Source organism: Xyrauchen texanus, chromosome 28 (assembly GCF_025860055.1).
Source record: "Xyrauchen texanus isolate HMW12.3.18 chromosome 28, RBS_HiC_50CHRs, whole genome shotgun sequence".
NCBI lineage: Eukaryota > Metazoa > Chordata > Actinopteri > Cypriniformes > Catostomidae > Xyrauchen > Xyrauchen texanus.
Genome location: NC_068303.1, coordinates 20244103 through 20266643, shown reverse-complemented (window position 1 = coordinate 20266643; position 22541 = coordinate 20244103). Strand labels below are relative to the sequence as shown.

General features: G+C 37.0%; 1 pseudogene; it reads right to left on the bottom strand.

Moving 5' to 3' along the window:
* Positions 1-698: 698 nt before the first annotated feature.
* LOC127622488 (exocyst complex component 1-like) lies at positions 699-22225 on the bottom strand (annotated as a pseudogene).
* Between the last annotated feature and the right edge of the window lie 316 nt (positions 22226-22541).

Here is a 22541-nt window from a genome sequence, read left to right as displayed (position 1 = left end):
TAACAGTTGTCATGTTAGATTAATGGCTAATGCACATTCATTCAATTGTTTTCAATAAATATGCCTCTTAAATATTTGCTAATGTTGATTCAGTGAATGTGTGTCATGTTCTATATTTAATGTACAATGATCATAATGCAGGCCAGCACATTGCAGGTTGGTTTCTTTTTAGACTAGTTGACTTCAAAATTTTAATTTAAACGTCAGTGAAATTAGTCATTCCACACATCCCTAGTGTACTCAGTTTTATTTCTTTGAATTTTGAGACTTTTGTTTTGCTGTTTTTACCATGGCTGACACACACACATACAACTACCAATGAATACGTCACAAATTCATCCATAAATGTGGACACATCTACCCACCAATTTGGGAAAAATTCACAAATGTGTGTTATTAGACTTATACAAATGTATTTTTATAAATGTAACAATTTGCATGTCTAACCAAAGGAAAACATTCCAAATTAAACACAAAATGGCCTTGTCAATCATTGAATATGCATTTGTGGATCAAGTGACGTATGCATTCATTGACATGTTTGTGTCTATTTGCTTTCATTTCTTTGTATTTTGAGACTTTTATTTTTCTATTTGTGGATCAAGTGCATTAATTGATGAGAATGCATTCATAGATCAGCAGAAAGAATCAAAGATTTGTCTCAATTTTTCTTATATACAACCAATGATAATGTCCTGTCACATTGTAAAATGTTGTTGAGTGGTGTACGGACAAACAACCTGGCCCTGAACACCACAAAAGCCAAAGAGATCATTGTAGACTTCAGAAAATCCAGGAAGACTACCCATCCCTCTCTGCACATACATGGAGAGGAGGTATGGGTGAAATGCCCTATCCCTTTAAGGCAAAACTATAATTTCTTTGTACAGGGGGTTTTGATCTTAACAGACTCAGGGACCACCCAGTCAGCTCTCAGCAAATGAGGGACCACCAATATAAAAGTGAAATTTTCTTGGTAAGACATAATAATAACTTTATGCTAATCAAATCATTAGTTATTGTTCATTCAAATGATTTGGCGTCATTCATATCTGTATTTATAAAATGCTCTGTGGAGCCCTGCAGTACTGTCATCCATGTTCTTTAAGTGAATTTAGTTTTATATCTTTATTTTCTTGTTGACGCTAAGGAGTCAAGAATCCAATTACAATTATATCTATAATTTAAAAGTATTTCAGTTTTATTTCTGATGAGTCTACGTGGATATTCTACTGGCACACTCCTGATTTCAAGTTTCCATAAACATTTTCCCCAGCTCACATTAAGTTTCTCCAGCGGTTGGCCCAGTGAGTTGATGACGTAGAACTGCAGGTGTTCTGTGTACTTCTGCTTGGCTTCCTTTCTCTCTGCCTCCAAGCAAGAGATCTTCAGGCTAAACAATGTTGAGAAAATATGGTGGAAGTTCTCCATCATCACCACATCACGTGGAGTCTTCTGGCTTTCGTTGGCCACCTTTTCCACTAAAGAATACACAAATGGACAGAGAGTCCAATCATTATTGAGTCAATACGAACAGGAGCAATGAAGAGAAGATTTCACTCTGCTTAAATCACTTCACTATTATTTAAAAAGATTTCTAGATAATTGAGGGTGTCCGTTTCATGTTGTCTTATATATATATATATATATATATATACACACACACACACACACACACACACACACACACACACAGTGCATCCGGAAATTATTTGCAGCGCTTCACTTTTTCCACATTTTGTTATGTTACAGCCTTATTCCAAAATGAATTAAATTCATTATTTTCCTCAAAATTCTACAAACAATACCCCATAATGACAACGTGAAAGAAATTTGTTTGAAAACTTTGCAAATTTATAAAAAAAAAAAAAATGGAAAAAACAAATCTAAAAGAAATCACATGTACATAAGTATTCACAGCCTTTGCCATGACACTCAAAATTGAGCTCAGGTGCATCCTGTTTCCACTGATCATCCTTGAGATGTTTCTACAACTTGATTGGAGTCCACCTGGTAAATTCAGTTGACTGGACATGATTTGGAAAGGCACACACCTGTCTATATAAGGTCCCGCAGTTAACAGTGCATGTGAGAGCACAAATCAAGCCATGAAGTCCAAGGAATTGTCTGTAGATCTCCGAGACCGGATTGTTGAGAGGCACAGATCTGGGGAAGGGTACAGAAAAATTTCTGCAGCATTGAAGGTCCCAATGAGCACAGTGGCATCTATCAACTGTAAATGGAAGTTTAGAACCACCAGGACTCTTCCTAGAGCTGGCCGCCCGGCCAAACTGAGCGATCGGGGGAGAAGGGCCTTAGTCAGGGAGGTGACCAAGAACCTGATGGCTTCCAGAAGAACAACCATCTCTGCAGCACCCCACCATTCAGGCTTGTATGGAAGAGTGGCCAGACGGAAGCCACTCCTCAGTAAAAGGCACATGACAGCCGCCTGGAGTTTGCCAAAAGGCACCTGAAGGACTCCCAGACCATGAGAAACAAAATTCTCTGGTCTGATGAAACTTTGGCCTGAATGGCAAGCATCATGTCTGGAGGATACAGGCACTGCTCATTATCTGGCAAATACCATCCCTACAGTGAAGCATGGTGGTGGCAGCATCATGCTGTGGGGATGTTTTTCAGCGGCAGGAACTGGGAGACTAGTCAGGATTGAGGGAAAGATGAATGCAACAATGTACAGAGACATCCTTGATGAAAACCTGCTCCAGAGCGCTCTGGATCTCAGACTGGGGCAAAGGTTCATCTTCCAACACAGCCAAGATGACAAAGGAGTGGCTATGGGACAACTCTGTGAATGTCCTTGAGTGGCCCAGCCAGAGCCCAGACTTGAACCCGATTGAACATCTCTGGAGAGATCTGAAAATGGCTGTGCACCCACTCTCCCCATCCAACCTGATGGAGCTTGAGAGGTTCTGCAAAGAAGAATGGGAGAAACTGCCCAAATATATGTGTGCCAAGCTTGTAGCATCAAACACAAAAAGACATTTTGGAATCAGACAGCGCTGTAACATAACATAACATAACATAACAAGAGCAGTGAATACTTTCCGGAAGCACTGTGTATATATATATATATACATATACATATATATATATATATATATATATATATATCTGAGCAACCGCCTCAAATGCAGAATTAAACTTATGGCTTCCCATAAATAACCAATCAAAGTTTTTCATGTCATCAAAAGTGAAGAGGCCCCACTGGTTAAGAGCCTCACCATTAGAGGTCGACCCATAGAGGATTTTTCAGTTTCCTTACTATGATGGGGCACAGACATTGAGGCTACAAGAGTCCAAAATTGACAAAATTCCAAAAGCAGTTTATTGTGGAACCACTACTCCAATAATAACCAGAATGCTCTATATGGAATTATTTAACAAATTAAGCTTTATATAGCCTATATATTTACCAGATAATTTTGTGTATATAAATATATATATATTTCACCAGAGGTTTATTGCTGAAGAATGAAAAAAACAAATATTGGAAAGTATCAGCATCGATTTCTGCTGATAGCCATTAGTTCCAAAAAGCAACTATCGGCACAGATTAATCAATAAAACCGATATATCGGTCTACCTTTACTCACCATAATTGAAAACTGCTCTGATGAGTTTAATGTAGGCCTTGTCTAGATCACCCCGTCGCTCTACATTCCGGAAAATAGCCTCTGCCAGCTTAGCAAACTCCTCAAAGCCAGAGACAAAAGGCAGGAGTCCCACCTTACTCTTCTTTGAAATCTTTACCTCTTCCATCTGACGAATTTGACCAGACTGAGAGTTTTTTTTTAAATAAATCAGGAGATACAAATGCTAAGCTCTTGTTGGTTTCAAGAAAATACAGCCTAGCATCTGCTTTTTCATTCACCATAAATAAAAAAAATCAAACTAGACTAACATGAGCGCAACTCACAATGCATTTATCAAAGTTTCTTTTAACAGTGACCAGCACATTGCCAAGTGTTGTGTTGAGATAGGAGGCAGGATCAACATTTTCGGCTGTCCAGACATGGTGACTCATCTTTACCAGCATGTACAGAGAGTTGAAGCTGTCTATCTTATCACCTAAAGCTATAAGACTGTTCAGCTCCATCTCTATGCTCTGAAATATCTTATTCATTATCATTCGAACCATGTGCTTCCTAGAAAAGAAAAGAGCATATGTCCATTTACATTGGTTTGAACCAAGTTAACTTCATAGCTTTTGACTGCTGATGGATGATTGCTATAGTGAAATGAATGAGCTGAGAAGAGAACCGTCACTCACTCAGATATGGAATGTCTATGTTCACTGACTGGTCTGGTGTCCATCTGCATCACCCACATTCTCTCCCTAATGAAAGTGTTTGTAATATTATTACGACAACACAAACACCAAGACTTGTATGGTTTTTGGCTGATCCTCACCTGAGCTATTGTTGAAATTTGCTGCAGCTTGAAGAACTTGCTGATAAAGTCCTGTTCAGCCAGACACAGTTGTTCCAGTTCACTCAAAACCTGCTCAAAGATCTAGACACAACATGCAGAAGAGCCATAAACATTTCAGTCTGTACAACAAATTTCAGTATTTAACCACATTTAAAGGAATAGTTACCTCAAAAATTAACATCATCTCATCATTTACTCACCCTTATGCTATCCCAGATGTACACAAAGATTTTTAGAAAAATATTTCAGCTCCGTAGGTCCATACAATGCAAATGAATGGTGACCAGACCTTTTCATCTCCAAAAACTACAAAGGCAGCATAAAAGTAATCCATAAGACTCCAGTAGTTAAATCTATATCTTCAAAAGCTATTTAATAGGTGTGGGTAAAAAAGAGATCAATATTTTAATCCTTTTCCACTTTCAATATCCACTATCACAATCTGAAAGTGAAAGTGGATATTTATAGTAAATAAAGATTGAAATACTGATCTCTTTCTCACCCAAAGTGATTGCATAAATCACCGGAGTCTTATGGATTACTTTTATGCTGCCTTTATGTGACTTTTAGAGCTTCAAAATTCTGGTTCACCATTCACTTGCATTGTGAAGACCTACAGAGCTGAAATATTCTTCTGAAAATCGTTCAGCAGAAGAAATAAAGTCATACGCATCTGGGATGGCATGAAGATGAGTAGATCTATCTCTAACCATCCCTTCAAACACAGCAATAAGATACAAGAGGCCATGCAGTTCACTGTTTTTAACTCGGGTAAGGGTTGTTTATAGGCATGAGATGAAGGGAAGTATTACAATTACTGCAAATTACTCCATTTGGATTTGTTCATGGGTATACACTGTAAACATTTCTATTTGAAACTCTGTGCCTCTATTATGTGAACATGACATTTACTGTAAATCTATAAAGTTTTAGTGGTGGCACACCCTTATCAAACCTGGTCCTGTCTGCTACATCCAGGTCAGAGGCGGACATGTTGCCCATATCAAGCAGAGAAGAGGACTGAGAGCGCCTGCTGTTGGTACTGCTCACAGCCAGTTTATTCAGACTGGAGGTGGAGCCTGTCAGTTTCCCTGAACTCCCGTGAAGGCCTGAGAGAGTCAGGAGAACCCATCAGAGCAAGAACTCACCACACTGAAATGACTACAGACAATTCTGATATTAAATACGTAATAGGCATACTTGCTTCAAAGAAAAGTATTTTTTCAATTTAACTTACCTTCACAAAAACTCCCTAATGAACTCACCAAAGAATTTAACAAATGTGACGTTTCGAGCTACATGTTCACGTCAAGTTTGTTAAATTCTATGGTGAGCTCGTTACATCATTGCTGACTTTCCTTGAATTTTTGTGAAGGTACGTTTTTGGTTATGCACCTGTATTCATTATATTGTTTGAATGTGCATGCTTTGTACGATTTTTCATTTAACTTACCTTGTCAACAACATGGTGATCTGAAAGGGTTCATATTACAATGCATGCATTCTAACTACAGTGAAATCTGTCACAATTTACAGTAACTGCAAAAATATTTTGAACACTTAAGTCACACAAACAAGTTTGTATTTTATTGAATATAATGATAATGCACTACTGATATCCATTCTTCTTCTTTTGCAACATTAATGTTGGTAATGATCATTAAAACAAGCAGTAATGATGGATGTTCTGACTAATGTTTTATGATTTAATGACTAACAGCTAGTAATGCTAGGATAATTTATATTTACTGGGCGAAAAGGCTTCTTTATTTTGCCTAAAATATGCTGAAATGCAGTGCTTATGTCAACCTCAACTAACTAATTTTAAAACAACGCAGTGTGCCAGCTTTGTTCGCATAGGTTTGTCCAGGAGAAAAAAGTTTGGCTTCTTCCATAATATAAATTAGGCTTTCTAGTTATTGTGATGTTGTAATGGCAATCTGCAGTTTTACAGAAACTATGTATGATTATAGCGGTGTTGTCACGACACCAACATTTCAGTAGTCCATACCGATACCAGTGAAATTTCATGGTTCTCTATACCAATTTCGAAATCACAGTGAAAATATGCTAATATGGTAGTGTATTGAACACACTCCTTCAGCCTACTTAAAGTAAAATTTCAATGAAATTAATACATTAAAAGAAATGCATGTTTTCTTCAAGTGTTTCTCAATAAATTATGCAATGCTTAAGTGTTTTTTAAGGGCACTACTGTTTTATTTTCTACCAAATCCTTTTTTCACCCAGAATGTTTTAAAGTGTATTTTATCATCATTCAGTGCAACACCACTGTTGCTTGTGATATATTGCTTAATTTGCATTATTATAATTTATTAATCATTATTTATTATTATTAATATTACTTCAGTGAATATTACATTTAAAAAAAAGAAAAACACATATACATTTATATATATAAAACTATACTACTCTCTCCACGCCCACCCAAGAGCCCTCCAAAATCTCCAAATACTGCCCCATTTCCAGACAAACAAATCCATGTCACCCTGTCTTCCCAATGACACCTCCTTATAAGCCGCTACCCTTCCTATCTCCATGCACCACTCCGTAAATGGGGGTGCACCAGCTAACCTCCAACCCCTCAAAATAACCTGCCATAATCTCTTTATATATGTTAAAGCTCTGTCCCCCAGACTCTGAAATAACAGTGAGTAATACACTGATGCCTCATGACCTTTTCCAAAAGCAGTAATCACCTCATCCAAATTATCTGCTGCTTTAGGGGGGTGTGCTACTTCCCAAATCAGTACAAAGTACAAGGCTGGGTGCCCCTATTCAGAGTAAAATAATCTGAAATTAATCCATTTGTTTGTACCACTGCTACAGGGTGTCTATATAGTAATTTAATTCAACCAATAAATGTAGTCCCGAACTCATACATTTCCAAAATCTTAAAAAGATAATCCCATTCTACCATATCAAACGCCTTTTTAAGAATCAGACTAATACGGGCTTGTGTCATGGTTGAAGCTTTGTATTCTTTAATGATTACTGTAAGGCTGGTTTAAGATATTGTAAAAGTCAAAGAACTCGAGAACCAAGTCATATAAACACTTACACAGATGATTGTGGCGTGGGGACGTGGTCATGTGTCGGTCTCGGGGAGAGAGAGAGAGCAGAAAGGCTTCAGGGTTCTCTCTCCCTCTCTGGGCACTCAGCGCTCCTCTTATGTCTCGCTCCGCATCACTATAACAAGACACAAGTGTTAGGGTTAATTACAAACCAGGTGACAAGCCTTACCGCTCTCTCTCTCTCCCGCAGACCCGACACATGACCACGTCCCCACGCCACAATGATATTAATGAATTTATTATTTTACCTGGTAAATAAATTGTAAATTTTGTATTCATTCTGAAGGACTGTTTTTAGTATATTTCTTATTATCTACAAATATATGGTCAGAGTTGGCTTAACTAAGCTACATCAGAAGTAACCCATTAGTTAAGTTAAAGGCTAAACAGCAAACAGAGAACCTATAAGGACTTAGTCAAGTAGAATTAAACGGGAATAATAAGAGTAAGGACTGACAATCTGTAAAACAGAACTTAATTAACTGGGGCTAAACGGTGAGTTGAGAATCTAATAAGAAATAAGACTAAACGGATCAAACCGAGAACCTATATGGACTTAGTCTAAAAAATTTGTTTTGTAGTTAAAGGACCTGCATCTGGCTGGCACAGGACCCAAATAGCATTAAAATAACAAATACAGTCTAGAAGATAGAATTGCTAAAAACAATAAGATACAAAACTTAAATTCATAGCATAGATACATCAAAGATGTTTTTTCATAATTGGAGTCAGATGAAATAAAGAAAAGAATAAATGATAAAACATGGAACTCAAATCCAATAAATGGATGTCGTCCTTGGGCCAATAGGTGGACTCCTTACAATTACATATAAACTTCTAACAAAAGTGGAGCCAATTCTGTAGCATAAGATCTAAAAAATTCAGTGGCAAAACCATCTGGCCCCGGAGCGTTGCCTGTAGGTAAGGACTTAAACTTGGAGGAGCTTGTCGATTTAATTATCACAGAATCAAAATAATTTTTTTGCTCATTCATCAGTTTAGGGTGTTTCTAATGGTTCCACAAAGTTTCCAATACCTACATCAGTAGACAAGATGTGGAACTATATAGATCAAGATAGAATTCTTTAAAAGCATTATTAATATCAATGGCCCAGGTAAAAATGTCACCACCAGCAGATTTCACTGAGGGAATGGTAGAAAAAGACTCTCTCTACTTTATATATCTAGCCAAAAGCTTCACTACTGTTTTGCCCTGAATAGCCAAATCTCCACCTTCCACGAACAAATAGTATTATATCTGTCTTTCAATCAGGTCAGATCTCGGAGGCCATCAGATGACATTTGGCACTTCAACTCTGCCTCTGCACTTTTAATATTCCCTTCTAACGCCACGATTTTTTGATGAATGAGGCATCTTGTATGATCCAGCCCCTAAGATCCACCTAAAGTGCCTCCCAAGCCATGCCCACAGAAGATACTGAAGACCAGTTGGTCTCCATATAAACATACATTTCAGTCTTTAACATTTGTTGGAAATCAAGATTTTGCAAAAGGGATACATTATCCTCCAACTATATGATTTATTTTTCTCCTTTTGTGGCAACATTTCTAAACTGTTTCCAATTGAACAATCAACAACAGATGAAATGAGGGACTTTTATAGTCCCTGCCAGACGGGTTCAAAAGTCGATAATATCTGTAAGACTAAGATTTTTACACATCCTGTGAAGCATCAGTGTTGCTCTAGGTGACTTTTTGACACTTTTGCTTCACTATGATCAAGGACTGAATCCATCAATAGATTAAAGTCTCCTCCCAATATTATATCATGAGGGGTGCCAACGGCTTGCACCATCGCTTCAAGATCTATAAAAAAGTCCTAATCATCAAAATTAGGTGTATAAATATTAGCCTAAAACTATAATGATTCTCCCTACTTTATCTTTAATCCGTTTGAGACATTTGAATTGTAGATGTTTATTTATCAATGTAATGACTCCCCTGCTCTTACTTGAGCCAGAACTAAAGAAAACATGTCCACAGCATAACTTCCCAAATTTTCTTGAAGAAACACTATATCATATGGGGTGCCCCAACCCATTCACATTCCACGTGGAGAAAGATAACCCACTCATATTAACATTTTCCAAAATTTCACGAGCGGATAAGCGGATATTTCCCTTTCAGATGACTCCAGATAATCAATCCGTTTCTCAACATCTGCCACTCTTATAACCAACTCAGAGAATTTTGTTTCCATCGCCATAATCAATCGGCGTATTACTATGGAGGACAAAACCTGCAAAAATAATAAATAAATACATACATAAATAAATGTAATAATAAGAAAATAAATAAAGGAATAAATGTCTTGATAAAACAAATATAATTACTTTTTAATGAAAGTTACTCATGAATTTTTTTTATCATTATTTATTTATGCATTCATTTATTTTTATATTTATTTATTCCCACCTGTATTTATTTCCATATTTAAATATTCCCACATGTATTTATTTTTATATTTATTCTTACATTTCTGTCTCTTGTATGACAATTATGTGGGCTGGTCCTGCTTACCATTGTGCTCGATTACTCTTGACTTGTTTTGATGTGATGTTAGGTCATAGCCATATTGTGTAAACTATAGCTATTTGTGGGTCTAAAAACATAAGAGCTTAAGCCAATCCAAGATTTATTGGTTATACTACAATCACAAAATAAATGGTGAGCTGTTTCTTCAACAAAACCACAAAATGAGCAAGTTTCATAAATGATATGATTTAACCTTATGCTTTTCATTTTTTTCTGCGTATATAACTTCATATTTTGATTTTCTGTTGTTATGATTGTTCATTGTAAAAGATACAACCATGCTTCATTTCCCTGATCATTTATGTATGTATGTATGTATAAGTTCAGCAATATAAAAAATCTATAGCTTACGCTTCACGTATATCTAGAGAGTTTCGCAACTTAGCGAATGAAGTCGATAACCACGCATCAAATGACTACGTTTCATTTAGAGTAGAGGTGCTTATTGATGTTTTAGGAGAGCTGTATGCTGGTATGAATGTCGAAGGACATCCTGGAGTGTTAAACTCTCTGCAAAACGTTTCCCTGCATATTCTAAATCTGTGTGAGTCAGAGGGTGCTAAGGTGTGACGTCCATCTTATTTGCTCCCGATAAGTACTATTGAGCTCTCAACCAATGATGCACTGGAGCTACACAAGGACCGCCTGCCTCATTTCCATATTGCACACAGAAAAGTAAAAATAAATACATGTATAAATAAATACATATATGTGGGAATATATAAATATGGAAATAAATATATGTGGGAATAAATAAATATAAAAAATAAATGAAAACATAAATAAAAAAATAATAAACAATGCAAAATAAATGAATAAATAAAAAAATAAGTTAAAAATAAATATAGAAAATAATAAACGAATAAAGTCATACAATAATACATTCAGGAATAAATGTAATTAAAAAATAATTATATATGTTTTATCAAGACATTTATTCCTTTAGTTATTTTTTTATTATTACATTTATTTATTTATTTATTATTTTTGCAGGTTTGGATATATTACAGCGAAATCCCCCAATTCGGCAACAACCTTCATCAGAATCACAAACATGTTAGACAGTTGATACTGAATTTCCCCAGCTGTGCCATCCAAATCGAGTCCCCGGTATTTTTAAAGACATCCTCAATATGTAACATTTTACACAAGTGCCTAAAACTTTTGCAAGGTACTGTATTTTTATTTTAGTATCGACTTGGTACTAAAGTACCGGTACTTTATACATCACTAGATTATAGCTATGTAACAATGTTTTTTTTTTTTTTGCTCTTTATGAAGTATTAATTGATTGATTATTATGAAGTTTAAAAATACACAATCCAATATATCTTCAATTCACTTTGATTTAATCAAGATGGAACGATGCTCAATTTTGCATGTAACCTAATGCTTTCAAACCTTAATGGTATTGTGACATCAATCATAATGATGATAATGACTGTGATAATCAGAACAGTGATCACATGGCACTCACTCTGGAGAGACCCTCGTATTTCTCTCTCTGGATGTTCTTCAGCCATTCCATTAGTTTGGCATATCGAAGCAGGTCTCTGTGCAGAGGGCTGTGTTTTAGTAAAGTCAGCTCAGCTGTGTGCTGGGGTAGTGTTGAACTCTGATCATGTCCCTACACACAGGCAAACAGAGAGAAAAACAGACAGTATGGAAACAGTTCACTTTCCTAACAAAAGTTGTGGATGCAAACAGTTTCCTAAGTCAGTATTAAGAAAAACACAAACACGACCACTCAATCCCACAATGAGATCAGGTTTGCTGTTGTAATGTCATTCCACTGAATCAGAGCACAAACAGTAATTAGTCGGGCAAAATGTTTACTTGCTGTTTATCACCAAGCCTCATGGGTTCATGAAAGCTGACATATTGAAACTGATAGTATGGCTTTGAGATCTATTCTCTAAGTCAAGCAGTTACTTCTGAAAGTATCTATGAAACATCCAGGACCTAAAGGACATACACTGCTGGAAGTGCATGCTGACAAGGCCAATCTTCTCACGAGCACCTCATAATTCCATTAAAGACTAAGCAAAACAAGGCAATGAAGACCCCTTCACATATTAAGGGGTCAAAATGAAGAGCTAATAATACGAGTCTGATGTCAGCAGGGATGTTTTTGGGGCAATCATCTTAAGCTGGCTTTACACTAGCAGACTCGAAACAACTTGTTTTGGCAGAAGGCGTCACACATGCAGACTGTTTTGCTGGGATCTTGCTCTCTTCAGTCACAGGTATAACACACATGCTGATTAAAAATGGTGGAGGGGTGAAACACATAATCACTCACCGCAACTATCTCTCTCTGAAAAAATATCAATGTAAAACTGCAATTGCAATATAGTGATTTGGGGAGTTTTCAGACCTGTAGTTTGCCTGATTGGTTCAGTTGGCTTTCATAAGGTTATATTTTAAAATCACCAAAACGTTCAAATGTCCGTCAATGTTATTTTTTTCAGTCATTAGTTGCTTTTGCAGTTTTTCTCAAGTGACAGAATCATTTTTTCAAACCAAATGTGTTTTTTCAGTGCTTGAAGCAAGTATCTCAGCAGGGAGTCCTGACGGTTATGTGATTAACACCTCCAACTGAGAGGCGCTAATAGGCGCCTGTCTCCCTCTGTCTGGCCGGTGATTATGATAATGAAGCTAACACCTGAATATCATTGGAAAATCAGCTAGCGTAGAGCCAGATTTAGAATCCTAAAATGAGAACATTTGATCTACATCACCATAAACATGCTTAAATTTAAAATTTCCAGGGAAAGAGATGCATTTGATGAGACAGTTAAGGAAGTGAAGTTGCGTGACTGTTAGAGTGGGCAGGTCAAAGAGGGTGCTGGATTGGCCGTACTCACAGGGAGTGATAGACAGGACGACCTATAGAATTGAGGGATGGTCATTTTGAAGTGACTGAAGTGGTTGAACTGACAGAGGAACAGAGAGCACAGTGAAGTAAAGTGGAATAGAGACAGGACTGGTGGCAAGTATGCTTAGAAAGGTGTATGTAACAATCATGCATGTGTTCTTCACCTGTATCTTGTGGAATAACATCAAGTAGATGAACTTGTCCAAGTAATACCCGTGATTATGTGTGTGTGATGTCCTACATGTGAGTGTAGCTTACCTGGTGTACAAACACGTTGTTGAGGTGGTTGGAGAGACGTCGGGCAAAAGAATCTCTGAGGTCACAAAACAGATGCTGCTGCTGCTTGACTGACATCAATTTATCATGACCTACAACAGAACATAACACAAATATATTCAATACTGTTAATGGACACCTGCAAAAAGTGCTAAATTTACAGGAAAACTGAACTCTTTGGACTTCTAAATAATTTGCTAAACAATCTGATTAAAGGTAAAGTTCACCCAAAGATTCCCTCATCATTTACGCACACTCATGCCATCCCAGATGTGTATGACTTTCTTTCTTCTGTAGAACATAAACAAAGATTTTTAGAAGAATATCTCAGCTTGAGATGTCACATGACACCATGCGAGGAGCAGAAGACCGCTGTAAATGGTGAGTGCTGCACACTTTGCTAGTTTTTAATTATTTTTATGTCATAATCCGGTGAGATTCGACACACCCTGCTACACAACTGTTCTATGAAGTCACCATGGCAAAAAATTTAAGTGCTTAAGTGCTCAAGCTGGTGCTTCAGGCCCACAGACCAGGGACTCTGTTTGGATGGTGTGGCGCGAGAAATTCAACACCAACTGGAGAGCATGTCTGTGATGCTGGCAAAAGTTGTTGCTGACTTAGAGGATCTTGCTGTAATACGTTGATTGATTACTGTGAAGGAAATTTAATTATTTGAGTTGGTTACAAGAATTGGGGACATCGAGAGATGGATTGATTATTTGGAGTCATCGGAGAGGAAATTAGCTGATAACTTGCTAGCGTCCAATATAGACTTGGAACGCATTTTCAAAAAGTTGGAGGATTTGCAGAATCATAATCGGCAAAACAACGTCAGAATTGTTGGAATTCCTGAGCATGGCAGATATATGGTGAAATTCCTAGATAAGCACTTCCTGAGTCTGCTTGACATAACAGGCCATAAGCTGGAAATCAAGCAAGCTCACAGAGTCCTGGCTTGGAGATCGGCTGAGGGAGACAGGTCCCAATCAATTCTGGACAAATTTCTGAGATCATCAGATAAAGATCTCGTGTTGGAGGCGAGGAGCAAAGGAAAGCTCTCTTGGAAAAAACACAACATTTTCTTGTTCACAGATTTTTGCGAATTCGACAAGAGAGAAACGTGATCGATTCAAGGAATACAAAAAAAAAGCTTACATCAACAGAAAATCGCTTTTGGTCTGATGTTTCCGGCCAAATTGAGAATAGATACCAAGGATGGATGCAAAATTTTATGTTTCTCATGTGGCCCCCAAGTGAGTTTGAATTGCTGTACATAGAAACTTGACTGTCTGAGGAAGCTGGGCACCTTTTTGTTTCTTTTTGTGCTAGTTCTGCCTAGCGGTAGGAGTTTGTTTAGTGGAATAACACTCCTTCAGGACAGTTATGGATGAATCTGCTCGTTCTTTGTGCTTATGCCTCCTACTCGATGGAGTTTGTTTTGTGGAGTACATTTTGCAGAACATTGGAATGATTAGGTAATCTCCTGCACTCATTAAACAGCCAGATGAAAGATCATTTGTTTGACTGTCCAAAGAAACTGAAAAGCTTTTTTTTTTAGTGTGTGTGTGTGTGCGCTGGTACAGCTAGTGGCTGGAATTTGTTTTGTGAAGGAACACACCTTCGAGACAATTTTGTGAATTAATCTACGATCCTTGTGTTTATTTTGAGTTTGTTTTATAGATTATTTTCTGTTATGCAATTCTGTCTCACAAAATTTTTATAGAACTTGGGCAATCCAATGGCAAAGTTGTCGCTGGGGCTCTCATAGGCGTGCAGGGACTTTTTGAGTTTAGAGGGATGAACGTCGGTTGGCACTGTCGTGCGCGGGTTTAATGCGCACTAGAGCTGTTGGAATAAATCGTTTCAGCGATACATCGTAATTCATACTCAAACGATTCTGAATCGATTCTCAAAAGAATCAGAACTGATTCGGAGTTTAGTTTAAATCATAGCAGAGCAGTGGTGCGTGCCAAAGACAGATGTGGAAACAATTTGTGCCCAAATGAAACTACGATCCCGAAATTCTTTCACAAACCAACACACATAGCACCGGAAGAGATTATTCGTGATAAGAAGCCAACAAACAACATGAGAGATGAGCTTGCACCCATAATTGCACTGATTTGCACACAACGGGGGAAAACACAGAAGAAAATAATGACGAGGCAGTGGTTCGTGAGATGCTGGTAATGTTTTCATTTCATAATTATTTTTATTTTTTTATTTTTAAAACAGCTGTTAAATAAAAGCCTGAAAGGGAAAAAATAGAGAGTCATTTTTTTTTTTTTTTTAAGAAACTGAAAAAAGAAAGATATTGAAGGACAAGATGCATCGTGATGCATCGAGAATCATTTTATAAATGAATCGTTACCCTTTGAATTGTAATCGAATCGTGAGGACAGTGAAGATTCACACCTCTAGCGTGCACATTTTTCTTTTTTCTGTTTTAGTTATGGGGAAGTTTGCTGTTTTAATGTAGTACTAATGTTGGAATGTGGTCTTAATAATTAAATTTTTGACATTCTAATATGTCAAAATGTCAAATGTTAATATGAGTGGATTGTCCCTCTCCATGTGGAATGTGAATGGGTTGGGGCACTCCATAAAATGAAGGAAGGTTATTTATTTTCTTAAATGTAAGAAATATGATATAGTGTTTCTTCAAGAAATGCATCTTTCCCTGCAGGAAGCTGAAAAAATTGGGAAGATATGGGGTGGACATGTTTTCTTTAGTGCTGGCTCAAGTAAGATCAGGGGAGACATTACATTTATAAATAAACATCTACAATTCTCAAACAGATTAAAGATGAAGTAGGGAGAATCATTATTGTTTTAGCAGAAATTCAGGGGCAAAGGTTGATTTTGGCTAATATTTAAGCATCTAACGCTGATGATCAGGGCTATTTTATAGATCTTGAAGGAAGGTTGGCATCCTTCATGATATAATATTGGGAGGAGACTTTAATCTATTGATGGATTCAGTCCTTGATCATAGTGAAGCAAAAGTGTGTAAGCCCCCAAGAGCAACATTGACACTTCACAGGATGTGTAAAAATCTTGGTCTTGCAGATATTTGGAGACATTTGATCCCATCCGGTAGGGACTATACATGTTTTTCATCAGTCCATAAGATTTATTCTAGAGTAGATTATATATATATATATATATATACACACAGTATCTCACAAAAGTTAGTACACCCTTCACATTTTTGTAACTATTTGATTATATCTTTTCATGTGACAACACTGAAGAAATGACACTTTGCTACAATGTAAAGTAGTGAGTGTACAGCTTGTATAACAGTGTAAATTTGCTGTTTCCTCAAAATAACTCAACACACAGCCATTAATGTCTAAACCGCTGGCAACAAAAGTGAGTACACCCCTAAGTGAAAATGACGGGGTAACTTAGATTTGTTTGTCGGGAAATGGGACAATTATTTTTTGTTTTTGGAGTGCTCTTGGGGTGGGGCGTGGAGAGAGTAGTGTAGTTTTGGTTGAGTATGATTATATATATATATATATCATGTGTGCCAACAGGGATGTTTGTTTGGGGGTGGGTTTTAAATGTTTAATATATATGTATATAAATGTATATTTAAATGTGTTTATAATATATATATATATTTTTTTTTCTTTTCTTTATTATTGTAAGATTTAATTAAAAAAAATTAATTACAAAAAGAATATCTCAGGTCTGTAGGTCCATACAATTCAAGTAAATGTTGACCAAAACATTGAAGCTCCAAAAAGCACATAAAGGCTAAGAATCCATGTCTTTTCAAACAATCAAATCAGTTTTGGTCACCATTCACTTGCATTGTATGGACCTAAAGAGCCGAGATATTCTTCTAAAAATCTTTGTGTTCTATAATAAAGTCATACACATTTGGGATGGCATGAGGTTGAATAAATGAGAAAATTTTCATTTTTGAGCAAACTAAGGTCTTGTTTAAAGCCTTGATGTGTCCTTTTGAAAGATCCATGTAGTTCTACCAGGTATGGTTAAAAAAAATAAAAAAGTTAAATGACAGTGCAAGTGGGCATGGTGAGATTAACTTAAAAACAGAGAGCATATAGACATATCAGAGATGATAAAAACATAAGAGGACAGTTAGTATATGCTCTGTTGACATCACACACTCAACATCCCAATATGTGGCCTCAAACCAAGTAAAAAAGAAAAAACACATCAAACATACACTATATTGCCAAAAGTATGAGGACACCTAACCACAATTAATAGGGAGTTAGTCCACACTATCATTAGTTTTCCACTAACATGGTTAAGGGGATTGTCTCCCATTCAGACACAAGAGCATCAGTGTGGTCAGACAATGATGTTTGGCTCACAGTCAACATTCCAGTTCATCCCAAAGGTGTTCAGTGCGGTTCAGGTCTGGGCTTTGTGCAGGCCAGACACATTCTTTTACAAAAGACTTAGCAAACCATTCCTTTAAGGAGTGTCAACATACTGTTAACCTTAAACCGATAACATACCCCTGCTCCTGTTCTACCATCCTGGTTTCAATTTCTACTGTCCCCTAACATATCTCATCCAGTAGTTTCCCATTATTGGTGTTGCTGATTTGGATGAGATGGTTACTCTGAGAGATCTGGTCCATCTGCTCCTTTACCCTCTGCAGCATCTCCTCGTAGCTGAACAACTTTCCCTCAATGTTGTCCACCTCTGCCAGCGCCTGATCCAGCAGCTGCACGAGTATGTTCACCTGCTTCTCAGAGGCCATGATGGACTGGATGTTAGCCTGACCAAAGAACAGACATACATGAGTAATGCCAAAAAATATTCACTGTACCAAAATTGTATTCACAATACAAAAGAAACCAATTACTAAAATGTATATATGTAGCTACAAGAAGCAATTAAAGGGCCAAGCAGACCAACAGCATGTAAGTAATTGGAAGAAGTGATTGGATATCACTGATTATGATTTCAATAAAAGTAGAGTAAAAACAAAAGTAAGTACAAGTGCTAATACTACAATGTAATTCATTATACATTTTGACCAATAGGTGGCGCTATAAACAAATGTATATGGCGTGAAACTTTGAACTGTTGGTGGCGCTAGAGGGTTTGAGTTAGAGACCCCAAATATTGTATGGGAGCTACACATAACCACCCCTACCAGTGTGCCATATTTCAGCATTTTTCCATGTATGATTCTATGGGCTGCCATACACTTCAAGAAAGAAAGAATAATAGCAAGGAAACTAACAGAAACAATATTTTGTGAAATTGTTTTCGCTTTAATGTGATGACAAACAATTACAAAAATAAAATAAAAAGTTATTTCACCACTGATGTGATGCTTAATCATTAATTGGATTACCTATTAAGTAACATTGACCTTTGGATTATTATTGCACACAGCTCATTGTATAAAAGCTTAATCATAAACCTTTTACACATGTTATGTTTTGAGTGAATTTAAACGAAAGGGAACATCTCCGGTTACACATGTAACCTCAGTTCCCTGAGATGAAGGGAACGAGATGTTACTGTAAGCAATATGGGAAGTGTTCTTCTACACGACCTTGCTGAAATCCTTATACAATCACTGCAATCCTCTGATTGGCAATGGTGTCCGAGCCCTTAAGGTGCACAGACTGAATAACAAGAGTGAGTCACTCGTTTTATGAAACTCTTAAGTAGTAGTGCGGCCAACTTTCGCAGGGAACCGAGGTTACATGTGTAACCGGAGATGTTCCCTTTCAATTCAATTCACTTAACATTGCTGTAAGCACTACAACAGAACAATGAGCTATGAGCATTTGAAGCGAAGAACCAGTTGTGGAGAATGTGGAGAACTCTTCACCGGAACACACAGAGGAGTGGTAAGTCTCTCGGTGCAGGTGCAGAGCACAGGTGATGAGTCGTTCTGTTTGCATCTTGCCGAGAAGTTCCACCTGCTGGAAGTGTATCACTTACATGGGCCAAATGTGCACCTAAAGGGTCGGGGCAAAGACATCATTGCCAATCAGAGGACTGGTGTGATAGTAGTAGCGTTTCAGCAAAATCGAGTAGAAGGACACTCCCCATAGTGCTTACAGCAATGTTGAGTGAACTAAATTGAAAAGGAAACATTTTTACTAACCCCTTCTAGGACCTGTAGCTCCTGGGACAGTTTCTCAGCAAAAGCCTCTGCATTGGAGATGGCATACTCGCATACCTCCATCATGCTCTCAATGTCCTGCTCTTCACGAGTGTTCAGCTCCTGGTAATCATCCAGAGCATCCTCGTCTCCCCCAGCAACAATCTGACTCTCTCCACTAGGGACTGACTCTGGGGAGATCGATGCAGTTCATTTAAACCACAATTTTATAACTTATGTATGCAAATATATGTACTCTCAGACAGTTCCACCACAACAGTTTAAAGTTTGCAAGAAACATTCATTATTAACAAACACAAACACAATCCAGATAACAATAAATAATGGGAGGAAAAGAGAGACAATTAAGGAAGGGCACAACAAATATAAGTGGAAACTGGAAAGGGGAAATTAAGGTGGAGAACAGAAATGGATGATAGATGGAAAAGAACAAAAACACAGTACAAACCTTCAGCTTTAGGAAGCTCTAGCCAGTGAGAGATTTTGAGATAACGGTACAGATCAGTTTAAAGCATTAAGGGACACTCACAAAGACATTGCAGAACCCCAAAGAGCTCAGAAAAAGAGAGAAACAGCAAAATTGAGAGTCCACAAGAAGCAGGAAAACAGAAACTAGTTTCAGTTCCTACTGCAGCAAAGTTCTACATACATGCTTTAGGACTTTTATTCTATCACAAGGCTAGGGCTGGGCGATATGGCAAAAAAATTAAATCTCTCTTTTTTTTTTCTTTTTCAAACTTACGGATGATTCATGATTTTCAGTTCGATTGTCCTACATTTAAAGTTATTTTTCAAAAAAAGTATCTCCAACATGATTCAAATAACATGTTCCTTATTAGAATGCAAGGCAACCTGATTAGAAAAATCTATTTTTTTCATTATAGAAAACAAAGATGTGTAACAGAAATGCACAAAAAGTGCAACACACAGAAAGTTGAACAGCGTAAAAGTAAAATAAATCAAAATCTAATTTATTTAAAATAACACTGATGTTAAGAAATAAAAGTATACAATTGGAAAACTACAAAATACCTAAAAGCCCATTTAGGTATTATTTTTTTATCTAAATCAAGTCCACCTAGAAAGTTCAATCAAAAGTTCAATCTAGAAATCAATATCTAGAATTAGTCATGCTTATCTAGAAATTATTTTTAGTATATCTATCAATTTGTATGTATAACCATAAACACCTGCAGATAAAATCCAAATATCAGAACAATTTCAGAGTAGCATTGCAAGAAGAAAAAAGATCTTTAAAATAATGACGTCAGACAATGCTGTTAGCACGCGGCACCCTCTAGCGGTACACGCTGAGCAGAGCAGCAAAATCAAATAATATCGCTGTTTGTCAAAATGATCGCTTCGCTTCCTAAATGTTAGCTTTAATGCAGTACATTTGAAACACATCACAGAACAAAGTAATAATTATCGATCTATCTGAATCATCATGGTAAACAGGGATGTGTATGATTCTCCCATTTATAGCCTATCCATTTTATGATTTGATATGAAGCGCCCATAACGTCACTTATGTTCTAACACTTTATTATTAACACATTGATTTCTGTTGACATCTCAGAAAATGTAGCTTAGTGCTTCATGACTTACACAACTTACACAGAACATAGTTATTGTTTGATTAAGCTGGTGTAAACAAGCATGATGGACAAAGTCTACTTAAATCACACTGTACAAACATACTGGAAATATTACCGGCTTTTATATCGGTCTCTGATGTTGTTAACCTATGTTACATTGGAACACGCATTCGTGCCTATCTCCACACATGTTCAGCTTATCAGATTGAGGGTGGCATAAAGCAAAGTGCTGTTAACATTTGTTTTTCTCTTTTTTATTCAGCCATAGGTGGATTGACAGTGTATCCATCTACAGCGTCTGCTAATATTTTATGCAAAACCTCGATTCCAAGATTTAAAAAAAACAAAAAATTGTGCCAAAAACTTAAATTCAAATTAATACAAAATAAAATCGGAATGAAATCGCCCAGCTCTACACAAGGCTATAAGGTAATTGAATGTTAGAAACTGGCTGGTAGTTTAATAACATGCTACTACTCTCCTTCAGTACAAGGGAAAGTAACTAGCCACACCTTCTAGCAACTGTGGACTGACATTTACAAACTCTACTTTTTTCCGAAGGTAGCGCTGATTAAGCTTCCAAATACAGGATATGAAAGAAATCTTCTCTGCTGTGCTGCTCGCCACCCATCGATAAACCTTCTCAAAGTGCAGGTCAAACTCTGGGTTCTCCTGCAGGATGATATAAATGTTAAGATGAATGGGGTTGAGGGTAAAGTTGAACAAGATTTACTAAGGAACACCAGAACACACTTTTCGATGTTAAAGTACATTCTCCTACCCAGCTTAACATGCAGAGGCAACGATAAGTAAGCTATATGTAGGCTGATCTGGCTCTGTTGTGCATTTAAAAAATTGCTCTATTTGTATGTTGTAAACTGATGTGACCTCTGACCTTATTGGCATCTTTGGCATCAACCTCTGTCAGGTCGCACAGCTCCCAGGCCATCTGCCTCTTATAGAAATCTCCTTTACCTGCACCGGGCGCTCTATTGTCACTAGAAAAGAAACATTTTACATTTATTTCGTTTGAATTACTACAGGTAAAAATAAAAATTAATAAATGTTTTTACAAACATTTTACTCTGTGAACTGTCTGTGCCCTACCTGTGGCACAAAGAAAACAATTCTTCTTCTTTTTTCCTGCCTTGCAGCAATTAACGATACTCAGCAGACGCTCATCATTGGGGGTGAAAATATCCCTTTGAAGGGCATGCTTGATGGCAGTCATTTTTTTCCCTGGAATTTAAATCACAATTAGCTCATGGGCATCAGTACAACATGATATTTTCACAGAGCAAGGGAAAGACTGCTATAACAAAGAAGAGCTTGAAATGAGTGAGATCTGCTATACTAATAGCAAGTTAACCTCGTGCGACTCCATACATATGCGTGGACATTGTATTTTGGCTTCCCTAACCCATAATTTAAATTAATTTAAACCAACTGATTTCAGTTCAGAAGACACTGTGCTGTCAGTAAAGGGTTAAAGTTTGGACTTGTGACCAAACAACATGGTGCCGACCACAGCAGAGTTTGTCTTTGGA